The following is a 16,765-nucleotide window of genomic DNA, read 5'->3' as shown; positions in this document are numbered from 1 at the left end:
AAGTCAAAAAAGCCAAAAGAGCAATAGGGCCTCAGAAATATAAAACAGGACGTGTGAATCCAAGATTTACAAGGGGGCCGTGGTAATGAGTAAAAACTGAAGCAAACCACCAAGAAAGTGACTGTATAAAACACAAAGCCAAGGGCCTGGAGGACAGAAGCTAAATCACAAGAACTTTTGAAATTCTGAGCCTTCGTTTCCTTCGTACATCAAAACTCCCGAAATGTAGAAGGGGAGGTTCATAGGGCAGCAATTGACATAATTCCGTTTCCAGCCTAAAGAGCTGAAAGAAACTTGCTTCTTAAATATTACATAAGTTGGAAGAGGTGTAGGGACCTACTGAGAACCTCTTTCCGACGATCCGCCAGGGAGAAGGGAAAAGTCAGGGAGAGCCCCAGTGCGAGAAGCTCGTCTTTTTTTAATGTGTTAATTTATCTTTATTGTTGGAAGTGTTACAGATGTCCCTTCCCCCATGGACCCCCTGCACCCGCACTGCCCCCGGGCCTTCACCACAGTGTCGTCTGTGCCCACGGGTTATGCATATACACATGTAGGTTCTTAGGGTTCTCTCCCCCCACCGCACTCCCCCAGAAGCTTTTCGTGGAAAAGATAAAGTTGGTAGCACTAGGAACAAAAAGATCTATAAAGTGGTTAAGATCTAGATGTTTAATAATGGACCTAATGCCAGGTCTCGTCGTCCTTTCCATTCTAGTTCATGGTAAACAGTTGGCAGCAAGGACGTTGAGGTCTCTCCTGGCGTCAGAATGTTGGACGGACTGTAGAGTCCACGCGATGTGTCTGTGGCCCTCAGGGCCGTGCGGCGTGGCTCCGTGTGCTTCAGGCGTTTATCCTCGTGGTGCAGTTGACATAACTTGGGAATTAATGGTGTCAAAGTGCAGATCAGCCGTATCGCCAGGGGAGCTGATGGTCACGGCCACGCACAGGCACAGACGTGTGCAGCCCCTTACGGGGAGTGCCACTGACACGCCACTTGACTATTAGCAGGAAAGGTGAGGTCACAGCTCTTGCTGGTCCCTGTGGCTAACGTGAAATAGAATCTGACAAAAAATTTTAGCTATGCTGTGTACATGAACAAAGACCATCAAACTTGGACGTGAACTCCAATTACTGTTTACAAGCTGGCTGCCAAATTACCGAAAGCTGTGGCCGGCCACCTCAACTGAGTGCGTGTCAGAGAAACACATTTCCTCGCCCCTTAGTTACACCCCGCTCTGACTCAGTACGTCTGTGCCAGACCTGGGCCCCTTATTTGCTTTTGCTCCAGTTCCTGCTGAGATCCTCAAAAATACCGGCCACCTCCTTTGTGACTAACCCACTCCCAGGTCTCAGGTGTTCTGCTCGCTTCTCGCGGCCACGCTCTTCCCCTCTCTCTGGATTCTGTCATTCCAGTGGGACTCTGAGACGACCTCAAACAGGCCGTGAGTGTAACGAACAGGTGACCTGCTTCCGTCATTAACACACCTCCAGCCCCTCCACAAGCCAACGGAGAGATGTGAGGATCCTTCCTGTTGTTTCATCAACATGAATACAGTTTGGTTTGGAGGGTCTGGATTAATTAAAATTTAAAGAATCAGAGTAAAAATAGCAAAGTTTTTACTTTGTGTCAGGCTAAGAGCTTCCCAGTTGCTACCGATGAGGGAGGTAGCATTCCTATTCTCATTCTGGAGACGGGCACACTGGGCACAGAGATGTCAGCGATTCGTCCAAAGTCACACAGCGCTTAAGTCATAGACTTCCGAGGATTTGAACTGGGGCAGTCGGATTTCAGAGTCCTTGGGCTATTCTGTTTCTGTAGCCCACTATCGTATAGTGTCTCCAAAGTAGAATTAACATACATGCTCCTTTGCTCTAAAAACCGCCCGTCAGCTTCCCGTGGAATTGCAAGGATATTTCCAAAACAATATAAGGAAAACGTGTTGCAGGTGTGGAGGAGGAACCCAGGGCGATTTTGGCCTCACGATATTATGGATCCTGGTTTCTTGTTGAAAGATATGGAATTGGATCAAGGACAGGCAAGCAGTGGATGTGGAGATGAGAGGAGGGTACATTTTCTGAAGGCAGCAGCTGTGGACCCCTGACCACTGAAGGATGGAAAGAAAGAAACATAAACCCTGGGACACCCAAATTCCTGGAGGAGACAGCCCCACCACCACCCCACCACACCCTGAGGAGCACCTGAAGGAGGAGCTGTGGGAGCACTGTCCACGGAGCACCCTTGCCCTTGAGGTGGTGGCTCGCGGGAGGCAGGCGAGATTACCTTGGAAGGAAGAGATTTTACAGCCGAGGCCTGCAGCCTCCCCCCGCACTTGGCTCTCTGCCCATCTCACCGATGTTTCCGGACAGCAGAGGGAACAGAGGTGCAGGGTAGGGAGCCTGCCTTGCCGCTGTAGGGCACAGATTTCCATCCTGAAGTCAGGAAGACGAGTGGGAAGGCCTTGAGTGGAGACTGCCGGGCCCTTCTCGGCGCACAGGCCTTGACCGTGAGCTCTGTCTTCATCTCTCCCTCATCGCTCGTGTCCGTGTGAGAAAAGATCTGAATTTGTTTATTTTCACTTGGTCCACTCTTTGCATAAATTCTTCACAGGGGGGTTACCATGAGAAACTGTGACGGAGGAAGTTGTTACCACTAATGGCTCTGAAAGCTGTTAACTTTAATGGATCAGAACTGGAGGCGGTTGAAACTCGGTGATTTCAGGTAGCAGGGGAATTGAGCGCAGGACTTTTTAGGGCTCTGGCTGGAACTTCAGAGTTCAAAACCCATTAATGCCATTTGATCAAATCTACGGAAAGAGCAATTCCAAGCACAAACCCTGCCATTGCCCTGCGTGCCCAGGATTCACAGGCAGGTTGACTCATCTATTTTTAAACAGGTTCAGATTTGGGAAACTCTGCTGGAAAATCAGAAGGATTCTGTCCACTGCCTGAACACTGTATATATTATGTTTTCTCAAAAATTAGCACGCAGATGGATGTGTCCGTATAAACCCTTTCTCAGCCAGGTGCTGAGGTACCTGAGGGGAGCTCCCCTTCCAAGGCCAGGCTCTGCTTCTGAGGAAGTGGCACTTGCGTCCTGATCTTGTCCGGAGCATTCAGGTCACCCGGCTCTGCCAGCTGAGCTTGACCCTGATTCCCCAGTAAAGATTTCTCCTAGGATTGTGTCAGCTTTGCAAAGGAATGTGGATTCTCCTGCATGCAAAGTATACCAAAGCATAACAAGTTCTTTGCTCACCAGAACTGCCACGGACAACCTTGGGGAGAGCAAAAGGTCACGCTTCTCATTCTGGAACTACTGAGCTGCAGTGATGAGGAAAAATGATGCCATGTTCAGGCCCAGTATTTGGCCAGGAGTACAGCCCATCAAGTCCTGCCTCGTATGTATAATCCCCCAACAGTCTGCAAGGTGGTCAGGGCCCTGGCATTCTTCCTGGGAGAAGGTCAGGGCGCTAGAGGAAGCAAGGCCCCTGAGACTGGGAGCAGAGCTGTGTAGACAGAGCTGGGGCTGAGAGCTCTGGGGCCCCCGGTCCCCTGGTCCTTCCCGCAGCAGAGCCAGCCCAGGTACCCCCGTCTGATGAAGCACTTTTCTCTTGGTTAAGCCACCAGCCTGTGGAGCTTTGTTCTGAGGCCCTAGCAGACAAATAGAGCAGCATTCAGTATAGTAATAAATGTGAAGCCGAATGTTTTCACGCCCGTCCTGTCACCCAAGTTGAATTGATCCCTCCCGTTATTGCTGCAAGTGTGGGAAGAGGCCTCCTCGGGCTGGAGGGAGCAGGGAGTGACATCCACAGCAGCTCTCTCAGCACCTCTCGGGACTGTTCCACCCAGGGCACTGACACAAATGCCTTCCTGCCTCCCAGGGCGTCAGAGAGCGAAGTCCCACCGGGGCCAGGGCACACAGGCCTGAACAGGCTCCTCCCGTGGCTCCCCTTGTGTTCCTTTTTCAAGTGGCTGCCTTGGGAATGGAGGGAGTATTTGTTCAAAATTTTTACATTTACTGCTTTATAAAAGCTGTGGGGCAGATCAGAAAGTCGGCTGCAAAAATGTTATAGGGAGCCCTGTAGTATCAAGAAAAAGTGTCCTATCATAAAATCACAGTTTAAGTCGTCCATCCTTGCAAAGATGCGTGGTCATTTTCTCGGGCAGTAATAACGCACTAAAAGTTTAATCACCATTCAGGAAATATAAAAACTAAGCGCTGTTAGTTCAGTTTATCACTAACGCCGTAAAGTCAATGTACTCACCGAGGAAAGAGCTTTGGATAGTGAGTCAGGAAACCTAGGCTCCGGCCTCAGTTCTGTTGCAGTTCAGGCGAGCAGCTTGACCTTTGTGGTTCTTGGGAGCCTCAGTTTCAGTAGAAACTGAAAGACTTGGAGACATTGTTCGGACCATGAAGACTAACAGAATAGTCAAGGGTAAAGATACAGAGGAGCAATCAACCGGGTAATCACATCAGAGTAACCGGTATTGAGTTCTGTGGTGTTTTCAGGCAAGTGACGTCACCTTTGTCGTTCTCAGGAGCCTCTTCCGCGTAAAGGATAAGTTGTGAATGGTGTAAAACAGACTGTATCAGTGGCCCGAATGGATGAGTTTAGTGCCATAAAAGCATTATGCCTGAAGGTTGGTTTGTTCAGAACTAGTCCTTGGCAGTGGGACTAGACTGCATATTTAGTGGAGATTAGCCATCCTGGATATGCCAGAACGAGATGCAGAAACTGGCAGTGAACAGGGGAGATGGTGCTAAGGGATGCCCCAGTGGCCAGGGCCTGAATTCCCTCAATAATTTAATACCTTATAGGAGAGGTTTGGGTGATGTGATATATGTGTGTGTGTGGTAGCAATACTAGTCTTGGAATAAAGGGTTACACACGTGTAGGAGCAAACAAACAAAAAGTAGGGACAGTGGAAAAATTATGTTCTGCTGGAAACACAGACTTCAAGGAGGCATTGAGGAAATGATGAGACATTGTTTATCAATATAGGCCAGTGGGAAAGAGTTTAAATGATGATGATGTTTAATACTATAAAATACTGAAAAATCAGTTAAGAACTGAGAAGAAGCCACACAATTTTAAAAAGCACATCTTTTGAGATAAAATTTGTTTTTCATTTGTTGGAAAATGGCACTAATTTAATCATATATGTGAAGTAATACTTTCACCATAGTTCCCACTTAAAATGTGACGGGTGAATTATAATGTTTAGTTCAACTTTTATGCATAATTATGTTTCTGTTTTCTATTCTCATTGATTGGCTTACGTTTCTGGCTTTATAACTAATCAGTGCTTCAGGACCTAGCCCCTGCTTACCTCCACCTCAGTCTTAGTTTTGCCTCTATTCCTACTTCATACATTTTCTATATTCCATTAATTCAAAATCAGTTATTATTCCCAAAAGTACTTTTCTTTTCCATACCCTCATTCTCTGTCCACCTGGAATATACTTCCCAAATTCTAAGTGTCACATAAAGCCAAGCATCACCTACCTCAGATACTTTCATAAATGCATGTGCTTTAAACACCTAATAAATATATTGCTTTAAAATTAATACTATGGTTAGCGATATATAATAATATTGTGATTGTTTCCATGATTAAGATTTATTACCTTGTGTTTTCAAACACTGGGGCTTAAAGTTACTTACTAATTAATACATAATAGTTATCTAATAAAGGAATTAGAATTTAACTGCATCAACCCAAATGTATTACATACTCAGTAGATCACATTACATTATTGATATTATTACTGCAAAAGAGAATCTCCCTACCTAAAAAGAGTCAAAATGTGCTGAGTTCAATTCATGTGACAACTGATTTTACAGTGTTCGTCACAGTCATTTGCCATGTGCTTATGAAATACCTTCTTTAGGAGGTAAGGAGGCAATTGTATTTATCTCCTGAGAGCTAAATAAATAGCGAGAGTCATCTCAGTGAGTGTGGCACTATTCTGTGTTCGCAGAGACAAGGCACCTGTTGCCAAAGCACTGATAAGGCCTGCACATGTGTACACAGCATTGCTCGTTAACACTGCCACCAAAGTAGGCTTTTCTACAAGAGACATAATCAGCACAACATGCCAACTCTGAAATTTTAGAATAACTTTAAATCCACATAGGAGACATGGAAAAATATTTGCAGCAACACTTATAAAAATACATACAACTCAATATGCAAATTTAAGATGCCCTTTTTAAATAATATACTTATTGAGTTTCCTCACTGACTAGTATTTGGAAGTAATAAAAGACAATAATAAATTCCATCCAAATCTCTCACTTAGCAGCTTCCCTCCTCTAAAAGGTATGTATGCAAACATGGAGGGAGGTTATTAAAGAGAAATGTAGAATAAAGAACCCCCACAAAACAATTTTTTACTTCTTACTATTGCTTCATTTTTCCGAAGATGTGTTGCTCCCAAAGATGCCAGCACTTACCTTGAGAGATTGATTCCTAAACTCCAGATAAAAAAGAATCAGAAGATATCAACATACTCCCCAATATTTAGTAACAAGAGGCAATATTAAAACAAAAAAATCTACTTTAGTCATCAGAAGGATCTTACTCTGTTCAGGATTCTACGACTAAGTAGCTGTGTGACCTCAAACGAGTTATTTCTCTCAGGTCCCTTATCTGGAAATTAAACTAGAATATTTCCATGTGGAGTTCTTATTTTTTTCAGTCCCAAAATCTTACCTATGCTCAGGTTCATGAACATCCTTAAGTCTCACTAAGTGTACCCCTTTATCAGCTTCCCGAATGTGACATCATCTGGAACAAACGTCCTGAGGAATTCTGCGCGGATAGGCCTGTCTCTGACCTCGCACTCAGCCCCCAGCTCCCCGGGTTTAGGACGGACCGTGCCTGCTCTTCCGCGAAGGTTTCCGGTTCCTTGACCCCCTCCTAACCCACCTGCGCCTGCTGGCGTCCCTTCCTTCCCTGTCCCGCCAGATCATTCATTGCCCTTCCTTCGCCTCAGGGCCCTCGGTTCCCTCGCCATTTTTATTTTGCTGCACTTTCCGAGGAAGACCCTGGCTCGGAATCGAGGCCGATGCCTGGCTTATTCGCAGATGCGGGCGGCTGAGGTTTACTGGAGGATATTGGGGCTTCATTCTGCCTACCTGTTCTGTGCTGTCGTCATTCCCATCCCCCTCTAAGAACATTCCAGCGTGCCACAGATGTCTGGTGTTTGGTATGAAAACCCTCTACCCACAGTCACCGGCAGAAAACATTTCCTTTTTCAAATTAAAAAAAATGAGACTGTGGGAATCAATTTACACCAGCTCCCCAGTGCCCCTCCTACACGCCAGTCTACAGCCACACCTAAGGTCACCACCAGTCCCCTTAGCCCCCCAATTCAGCTCTTTAACTCACCCCCAGGCTGCTTCCAGAATTTCTGCTCCACCCTCTGCCAATTACTCTAGTGCATCTTTAACATGCTCCTTTCTTCTCTTAGCCTCTAAGGGTCCTCAAGCCTCTCAGTTTATCACAGCTACTTTCATTTGTAATTAAAGAAAGCTTTGCTGCCGCGCCCAAGGCCCCGCAGGCCGCCCGCTTCCCTCTCCGTGTACTGAAGCTGCTTGGGGTCCTGGGTGGTCTAATTTTGAATCAGCGGGAACGTTGCTCTCTGAGCGCACTGAGCTTGCCCCCTGGCTGGGAATGCTGTTCACTCTCGGTGTCCACACCTCGTTCCCCCGTTCGCAGTACACCACGCCGTGTACCACGTTGTCTTTCAGGCGGGGGGGGGGGCTTTCTGAGATTTTTCTCTCTATTAAGTGATTCCCCTTTTTACAAGTGTTCCAAGTTCTTGTTCTCACAGTGGTGGTCTTTGTTTCACTGTTACTCTGACTTTGTATATTATCCGGGGCTATTTCATTTATTCTTATAGTTGAAACTACCGCAGACACATTGAGAACTCCCATATTTATTTTTCCAGCCCAGGTCTCTCCACCGAGTTTATAGTGAGACCAAGTGTCTAGCATCGACATCTAAATTAATCAGACAAATGGTCAACTTCTTATCTTTCCCTCTCAACCTACTTTTCCTTTATTTTCTTCCTTTATCACAAAGTTGTTTTTTATATTTTCTCACTTTTAAATATAATCAAAATTATTTTTTTCCCTAATTTGGCCCCAAATATTTTTAATTGTCTGCTCCTCTCCATCCTTACTAATAAGTTTAACACAGGGTGCTGTTATCTCTCACCTGGCTAATTGTGTACATTTCTAGTTGATTTTTCTGTCTCTGGTTTGGTCCCCCTCAAATCTATTCTCCACACAGTTGCTGGAGGAAATGAAAACCGAAATATGCATAAATATGTATGTCTATGAGTATGATAATCTGCATGTATTTCTGTCTGTAGCTAGAAAGGGAATTATTCAAGGTAAGAAGTTGAGCTTTATGTGTGTGTTACTAGCAGAGCATAGGGCACATAACCGAAAACACACAATAGAAAGATGTCGAATAAAACAAAAAGTAACGTTACTTTTCCTAAAAGAATATTAAAACTACCTTTCTTTGGAGGGGAGAAATATTATAATTTCAATAAATTCAACTTATTGTATCCATTCAATAAATATCTGTTGACTACCTACTCTATAGCAGACTCTGGTTGTACAACAGTGAAGACCACAAACTGTGTCTTTGAAGTTTAAATTCTTGATGCAGGATACAGATAAAAAAGGTACATGGAGGAAAATTATGCAACTGATTATAAGGAATGTAGTGAATGGTGGTTGCAATTTTAAATATTATAGACAGGGTGTGTATTTTTTTGAAATTTTATTTTAAAATTTAAGTAAGATAAAGGAGCAGGCCTAGTTAGACAAATATTCTAGAGCACATTATTGGGGAGGGAATGAAAAAAATACTGTGACCCTGAGAATAGAGTTTTCCAGTGACTCTGAGGAAAGTTAAGGAGAACATTGCGGTTGGAGTAGATTTAGCGAGTGACAGGAGATGTGGCCAAAGTGATAAAGGGCTTACAATCAACATTATAGGGTTTTAGGACCATAGAGAAATTACAGCCTGGAAAAAGGAGATCAAGGAGGACATTTACCCAAATTCAGGTCCAGGGGGATGGGGGCTGAGGGAGGCAAAACAGCTTCCACCTGAGCACCTGCAGAAGCAGCAGCATCCTTAAGGGAGATTTCAGTTTCACTTAGAAAGACTTGAAGGTAACTTTCTGAGAAGAGAGCATGGGAGTTTTATTTATGATGGACCATAAATTCCAGAGTGCTCACTGGAGAGGTTTTAGGAGTCAGGGAAGACGGAAGACAGGGACATCAGAGAGAATATGCCAAGATGCATAGTGATTTAAATGTGTGCAGTGGGGGAAGCTTAGAAGCATGGGGCTCCTTCTGGTGATTGACATAAACAAGTAATGGGCTTAATGAGATTAGTTCTGGCTAATCTGGAAGTACACAGTGGTAGCTAGGCTGTGACTATTTGGAAAGGTCCCACTGCACTCTTGCGGATAGAGTTACGGAGGTCTGAATGGAAGGTTCTTCTCCTGAGCGTGTGGTCTTACTCCTCTGGACCCTGGTCAAGTTCTTGTTTTTGATGATGATTTTCATAGAAAAAATATATTTAGTTTAAGTCTGAAGATGATTAACATATCCTGTGTTCAGAATAAAATTTTGTGGAACATAAAATATTTAGAGATGCTTAATTTATTCGAAACACTGAAATATACTTTCACTAAATCCGTGTTGTACTTGTTATATCTTGCATTATTTCCAAGATACGTAGACTCTCTAAAGTATATTCCCCGTTGACTGCTAAAATTTTTACTCTTCAATGCATTCTTTCTGTTTAAGTCATATTGTCAAAAAAGAGAACACCTCTATGATTCATGTATGTGGAACTAATTTGCCCACGCCAAGATGAATAGAGATCATTGGAAGAAATACCAGCAAGGAAAACTGAGGAAGGAGCTAGAGGAGAAGGGGAGATGTCAGCCTCCAGTGGAGATCTCACCCTGGGAAGGAGAGGAAAGGAAAGGAAGGTCTTACACTGCAGTGCAGTTTGATGAGACTCATGGAGGGTGGGGAGGACGTTTCTCCAGCCAAAGTCACCGCCCAGAGTAGTAGTATATCTCGTAGGGAAGGGCCGGCCATCGTGGTATCCTCTCTACACAGTCATTGGCTGGCAAGAGCCAGGGGATGGTCACCTTGGTGAACATGCAGCGAAGGGACCAGAGCACCACAGTTGAGGCGATTTGTCAATCATGCCTGCCACAGTAGGAAACCTGAGGGGCACATTTGCTCACCTGCCACAGTAAATTAGCGTGATTTTCAAATTAGCTCAGGTAAACATCGTGTTGTGAGGGGCGTGATAGTGTACTGCAAAGACACATCCCAAGGTAGAAGGTTGTTGAGCTGTGGGAATCCAGAAAGCAGCAAGAAGCCTTTTGGCAAAGAATGGTGTTATCAGTTGAATTGCGTCTCCCCAAAATTCATGTTAAAGCCTTAACCCACACTTCCTCAGAAAGTTACTCTATTTGGAGATAGAGCCCTTTAAAGAGGTGGTTAAGCTAAAATAAGGCCTTTAGGGTGGACTCTAACCCAATCTGGCTGGTGACCTTATAAGAAGAAGAAATTTGGACACACAAGGAGACACAAGGGATGCATGTGCTCAGAACAAAGACCAGGTGAGAAGACACAGCGAGAAGAAAGCCATCTGCGAGCCAAGGAGAGAGGCCTCGGGAGAAACCAAACCTGCCAACACCTTGATCTGAGACTTTTGGCCTTCAGAACTGTGCGAAAATAAATTTCTGTTGATTTTCATTCTTTTACTTATCAGGACAGGTCTCTGAGGAAATAATATTTGGGCAAAGACCTAATGATAGTTAAAGCTCTAGCCATGCAAAGATCCAAGGTCACAGTTATTGTAAGTAGAGGAAAAGACAAGAGCAGAGGCCGGAGGCCTGGGGCGGGGAAGACTGGACGAGCGCCTGTCAGGGATGTTGCAGGAGGAATTACCACACTACCTGAGGTACTCCCAGCACCTCTCTGTGACAGCTACAGGATTCACCATTAGGGTGAGGTCTGTTATGCCACCAGGGCTCCCAAGGAGGGTGCATGCTGGAGTTCTAGAACAAGTTTCTTGGTTAAGATCAATATGCCTGGATAGTCGTTAGAGGCCTCTCCTAATTGTATTTTGTAGAGTTTGGTTAAAATACAATTTAATGGAATCACATGGATTGGTGATTTATATCATCCTCTTAGTTAAAAAAAAAAAAAAAGTGGAAGAATGCAATTTGTGACACTATAAAGAACAGTGTTAGTAACATTTGCCGGGAAACATCTGATTCTTTCCAACTTTGCTCAAGAAGCAATGCCCTTAAACTTCCAAACTTATTAAAACAGGAATAAATATAAGATAACATACTTGAAAGGGTTCTTCCACCTAAATTAATACAAGCAAAATAGATTTAGATTTTCCCCTCTACCATGCAAACTCTGTATGAGTCTAATTAAGGACGAAGTCTGTTTTTCATACCACAAACTGGGAATTATCAAAATTAAACACCTAAGGCTCTCATTAAGTAAATAGATATAGGTCAGAAATAGCCACAACAATAACTAAGAATTTAGAAATCAGTAAGTTGAGGATATGTATGAAAAATGAGTGATAAAATTTTCAATTTTGAGAAGAATAAGCTCAAACTTACCTTTAGATTAATATATAATAGCCACTTGGTCTAACAGAAAAAACAAACCCTGATTGTCAGGGTCAGTCTGTCACTTACTGGTCAATCCTACTTTTAAACCAAACCCAGGGAGCAGTATAGTTAATTTACACTGTCACGCAGACTAAGTCTCAGTGAGTAGTAATCTCATGGGTTAAAATACACTTTTAATTTGAGGAGAGAGAGAGGTTTCTGATCTTGCCAAAAATGAGAAATTAAAGACATGTGTGGAGTCCGTGATCCTGAAGGCGGAAAGGACATGCCGCGTGCCTAGGCCATGTAGAGTTATGCTGAGGTTCCCTCGGGGACGCTCCGCCTGACCATCCCTTCCGCAGGGTGGCATCAGCCCGAGGGGCCGCAGGGCCTGGGCGCTGGGGGCCCGGGCAGGAGCCACGGGGCTCTGGGGGAGAGGAGGTGGGTGTTACCCCCGCACCTCTTCCTCACTGCTTTCAGGAAAATACCACAGAATTGGTCAAGCCCAGGTTTTGGAGTTGTTGGGCTTTTTTTCCCCCCCCGAAAACACACACACAAATAACAAAAAACAAATAGGCTTTATTTTAAATAAAAAAGTTTTCCCGAGTCAGAGACTTTCTTCAGAGTTGTTTGGAAACATACCGGTTCTCAAGGAAAATGATCGACATTAATTCTGCGGCAGGGAAACATGCTCATTTTAATGCAAAATCAATACGAATAAACATAAACTCGCCCTTCATTGTGTTTTCTTCCCTCCGCTGTGCTAACTGCTCAGGATTCCTGGAGAGCCGGCTGCATCCCAGCCTTCGCTGGGGAGCCCAGCGCTCGGCGGCCGCGGTGCAGATGCGCCGGGTTCCCACTCCAGTGAGATCTCGCTTGGGCTTTATAACTTCATTTCAGGTCTTCCCCGTGGCGTGACATTCCGTAGACAACCTTCGCCTGGGAGATAGCTTCTTTCCTATTAAATTCAGGGGACTGTGCCAAGTAGGCTTTCACTAATACATGCGTAGTTCATCTTTCCCTTTGTATGATAGTATTTCTTTTTTCATAATTCAGAAACTGATATAATATTAGGACTCTAGAAATATTGAACTCAAGAACACAGAAAGTCTACTGATGGGCACTTGGGCTGCTTCCAAGTCTTGGCTGTTGTAAATAACGCTGCGGGGAACATAGGAGTGCGTGCATTCTTTGGAATCCGTGCTTCAGGTTTCTTCATATATGTCCCCAGAAGTGGGATCGCTGGGTCATAAGGCAGTTTCAGTTTAAATGTTTTGAGGCACTGCCATTCGGCTCTCCACAGTGGCTGCCCCAGTCTGCATTCCCACCAGCGGTGTACTAGGCAGGGTTCCCCTTCACCACACCCTCGACAGCACTTGTCATTTGTGGATTTATTGATGGTGCCATTCTGACAGGTGTGAGGTGACACCTCATTGTGGTTTTAATTTGCATCTCTGAGATTAGTGACGTTGAGCATCTTTTCACCTGTCTGTTGGCCATCCGTATGTCCTCTTTGGGGAAGTGTCTATTCAGGTCCTTTGCACTTTTTTTAATTGGATTGTGTGTGTTTCTGATGTTGAGTTCTGTAAGTTCTTTATAAATTTCGGATATTAACCTTTTTTCAGATGTATCATGGGTGAATATGTTTTCCCATCAGTTAGATAAGTGAATAAAAAACATTATGGTACATTTACGCAATGGAATAGTACTCAGCCGTAAAAATAGAAGAAAATCTTACCTTTTTTGACAGCATGGGTAGACCTGGAGAACACTATGCTAAGTGAAGTAAGCAAGGCAGAGAAAGACAAATACCATATGATTTCACTTATATGTGAAATCTAAAGAACAAAATAAACTAACAAAATAGAAACAGACTCATAAATACAGAGAACAGACTGCCAGCTGTCAGAGGGGAAGCTGGCTGAGGAGCTAGGGAAAAATGTGAAGGGATTAAGCAAAACAAAACAAAAAACAAAGCATCATAGACACAAACGACAGTATGGTGATTACTGGGGGGCATAAACGGTGATCGAAGGAGACTTCGCTCGGGTGGTGAGCACATGCAGATGAAGTGTTATAGAATTGCACACCTGAAACCTATATAGTTTTATTAACCAATGTCACCCCAATAAATTCAATGACAAAAAAAGAACACAGAGAGTCCCATCATCAAAATAATGCACAGAGACAGCTTTTTGATACATCCAAGCCTTAAGTTTCTAAATAATTTAATGTGACCTTACATTCTTGGAGAATGGAGAAATTTCCTGAGGCTACCGCAGCTAAAGTTGCTTGGCCTTTGTGCTATTTTTGGAGATAATAAGCTGTTCTCCCCGTGTCAGTGTCACAGACCCTGGTGTTTACACCGTATTACAGAGCCTGATGACGGACAGCACAGTGCCAGCTGGCAACATGACCTTTCTCTCCTTAGCGGATCCATACAAAGCAGGCACTTCTCTCACTCCTCCTTTTTCTACGCGCCCTCCTCATAGTCTTGGCCTCAGCTTTTGTAAAATTAGTGATTTAAATGAGATTATACATACGAGACACTGTGAAAGGCGAATAGAAGGTATTTATATTAGGTGGCTACCTAAATGATTAGCTTCCTCTCCCGATGCCTGCGTTTTATCTTTTAAAAAAAAAAAAAAAAAAAATATATATATATATATATATATATATATATATATATTGATTTCAGAGAGAGGACAGGAGAGGGAGAGAGAGAGATAGAAACATCAATGATGAGAGAGTCATTGATCGAGCCTCCAACCCGGGCATGTGCCCTGACCTGGAATAGAAACCTGATCGCCTGGATCCCAGGTCGACGCTCAACCGCTGAGCCACGCCCGGCCGGGCTGCATTTTATCTTTGATTTATAGGGCAGCAATGTGGGAATAGCGTAGGCTTGTGACAATAGGCAGATCTGGATTTGAATTCTTGTCAAAGCACTAACTAGTAATGTGTGATGGCAAAGGGATTTGACCCCTCTGAGCGTCAGCTCCCTCATCAGTACCCTGGGGATTATCAGACCCACTTCTGATTGTATTGAATGAGTGTTATGAAGTGTTAGCATCCAATAGGCTTTCAGTGCACGACTGTAGTCATGATAGTAATTACTAGGATTATTTTTCAAGAAAAATAATATTGAAGACTTTAATCTTGATAATTTCAACAATTGCTAAGAGAGTGATAGCCTGAACTATTTCATTTGTCACACTCCTGCTATAGGATGGAGAGGAAACTGTCACCAGAGACACCCTGGAACAGTGCCACGTGGAGATCTGTCCCCTGAGAGTTCCCTGGCAGGTACTCAGGGCTTTGCGTTACATACACATCTTCCTGCCTCTCTGTGGATATCTTTGGGTTGACTCCTGCATTCATTAGAGCCTCATCAGTGGTAGAAAGAAATGAGAAAGGAAAATATTGTTACCAATCCCAGTTATAAAAAAAGACTCTAATAAAAAGAAAAATCCCTGAAAAGAAGTTTTTTGGATTGAAAAATAGAATGCAATTGTGGATTCTCAATACAAGATAAAGCCGTAGAAACATCACAGCCTTAACATCAGTCAGGCCTGGATTTAAACCCAGCCCCGCGGTTCTTACCTCCCTTCCTTGATGTCAGCAATTACACGGCAAGGGTCTCCCCCATTGCAGACGGGAGAGAAATGGTAAATCTTAAAACCAAAACCTCGCGGTACACACCAGTTGGATGAAGTGCCTTCCCATGGTGGGATATCACCATGGGATTTCTTTTTCCCCTGATATCAATGCTCAAAAGCTGAGTGTGGAGCAGCGGGACAGGCTATTTCAGGCCATGCTCCGAGCAGAGCCCGTTACCAACAGCCTAAGCTGGGGGCAAACTTGAAATAAAAGCCTAAATTCTTACATATTCTTTCCCATAGCTTATAACCTGCAGAGCACTGCAGCTCAAGCAGCTGTCCCCATCCTGCTTTTAAAGCCCGAGGTGTGTGGCGGCTTGTCTTCCCTCTCACCTGGCCAGGTGAGGCAAGCAGGTGTCGCCTGGATGGACCCGCAGAAACCTTGGCTTTTCATCTCAGAAGGAACAGTGTGGGGCAGGAATCTTCTCAGGATATCCGGTTCCCTGAGATAAACACACCCGTCACTTAGAAAAAAAAAATGTGTTATTATATCCCAGACACTTTCAAGTAACAAAAAAATAGTGGACTCAACAATAATACACATTAAATCTGTCAACATTTCAGCTTGCAAAGAAATATCCCTTTCTATTTTATTGCTGACTGGCAATTAAGGGCACCAGAAACTTCTAGAACAATCAAAAGGTAGGTCAAGCAGCAGTTAAAAGTAGTTTATTTTTTTAAAAACCTACAGCCTCTAAAATACATTTGTATTAAGCAGAAGGAGGAGCAATAAGTTAATAATTACAGTTGAATTTCTACCATATGGAAAGAATTACGTTAGATATGAAAAAAAATTATACCCCTTAAGTCTTTACCAGCAAAGAGCTCATCACCTAATAACTACCCTTTTAGGATCAATGCCGTGCTGGGTGTTAGTTACCTGGAAAGGATGGAAACCGGGATCTTAGACATGACGCTGGTCACATGCTGCACTGTTAAAATTACATCAGGAGCCCTTTGCTATATGCCTGAAGAAATTACTTTTGCTTACAATGAAGTCTTCTAAATGAAAATGTTATCATAAATAGTTAAAACATAAAAATACTACATGCGAAACAAGAAATAGCATGAAGAACAGCCTTCACAGCAGACGCCTGGGGATTTCATTATCTGTGCTTTCCCCTGACTAGATGTGTCTTTCGTACAGACGAGTTTATTAAGATCAGGGTAAACAAAAGGCTACTTTGCCGGCCAGGAAGAAAGTGGTTCAGCATCTTTGGGAAATGTCCAGAGACTCTATTGTTTGCCCCGATGCCGCTTCAGCGAGAGCTTTGTGGGTTATCAGGTGTAACCCTAGGTTCTCAACCAAATCACTCCTCATCACAGGTAATATCAACAATGTCAAGTGCAGCGTTGTTTCTGGGCCGTGTACCGATGCACCGAGATTCATACAGAGTTGAAGGGAGCAGGAGCTGCTGGTAGTGGG

The sequence above is a fragment of the Miniopterus schreibersii genome (genome assembly GCF_964146895.1).
Source record: "Miniopterus schreibersii genome assembly, chromosome: 10".
Taxonomy (NCBI): domain Eukaryota; kingdom Metazoa; phylum Chordata; class Mammalia; order Chiroptera; family Miniopteridae; genus Miniopterus; species Miniopterus schreibersii.
The sequence above is the reverse complement of the archived record's forward strand: the minus strand, read 5'-3'. Positions refer to the sequence as shown.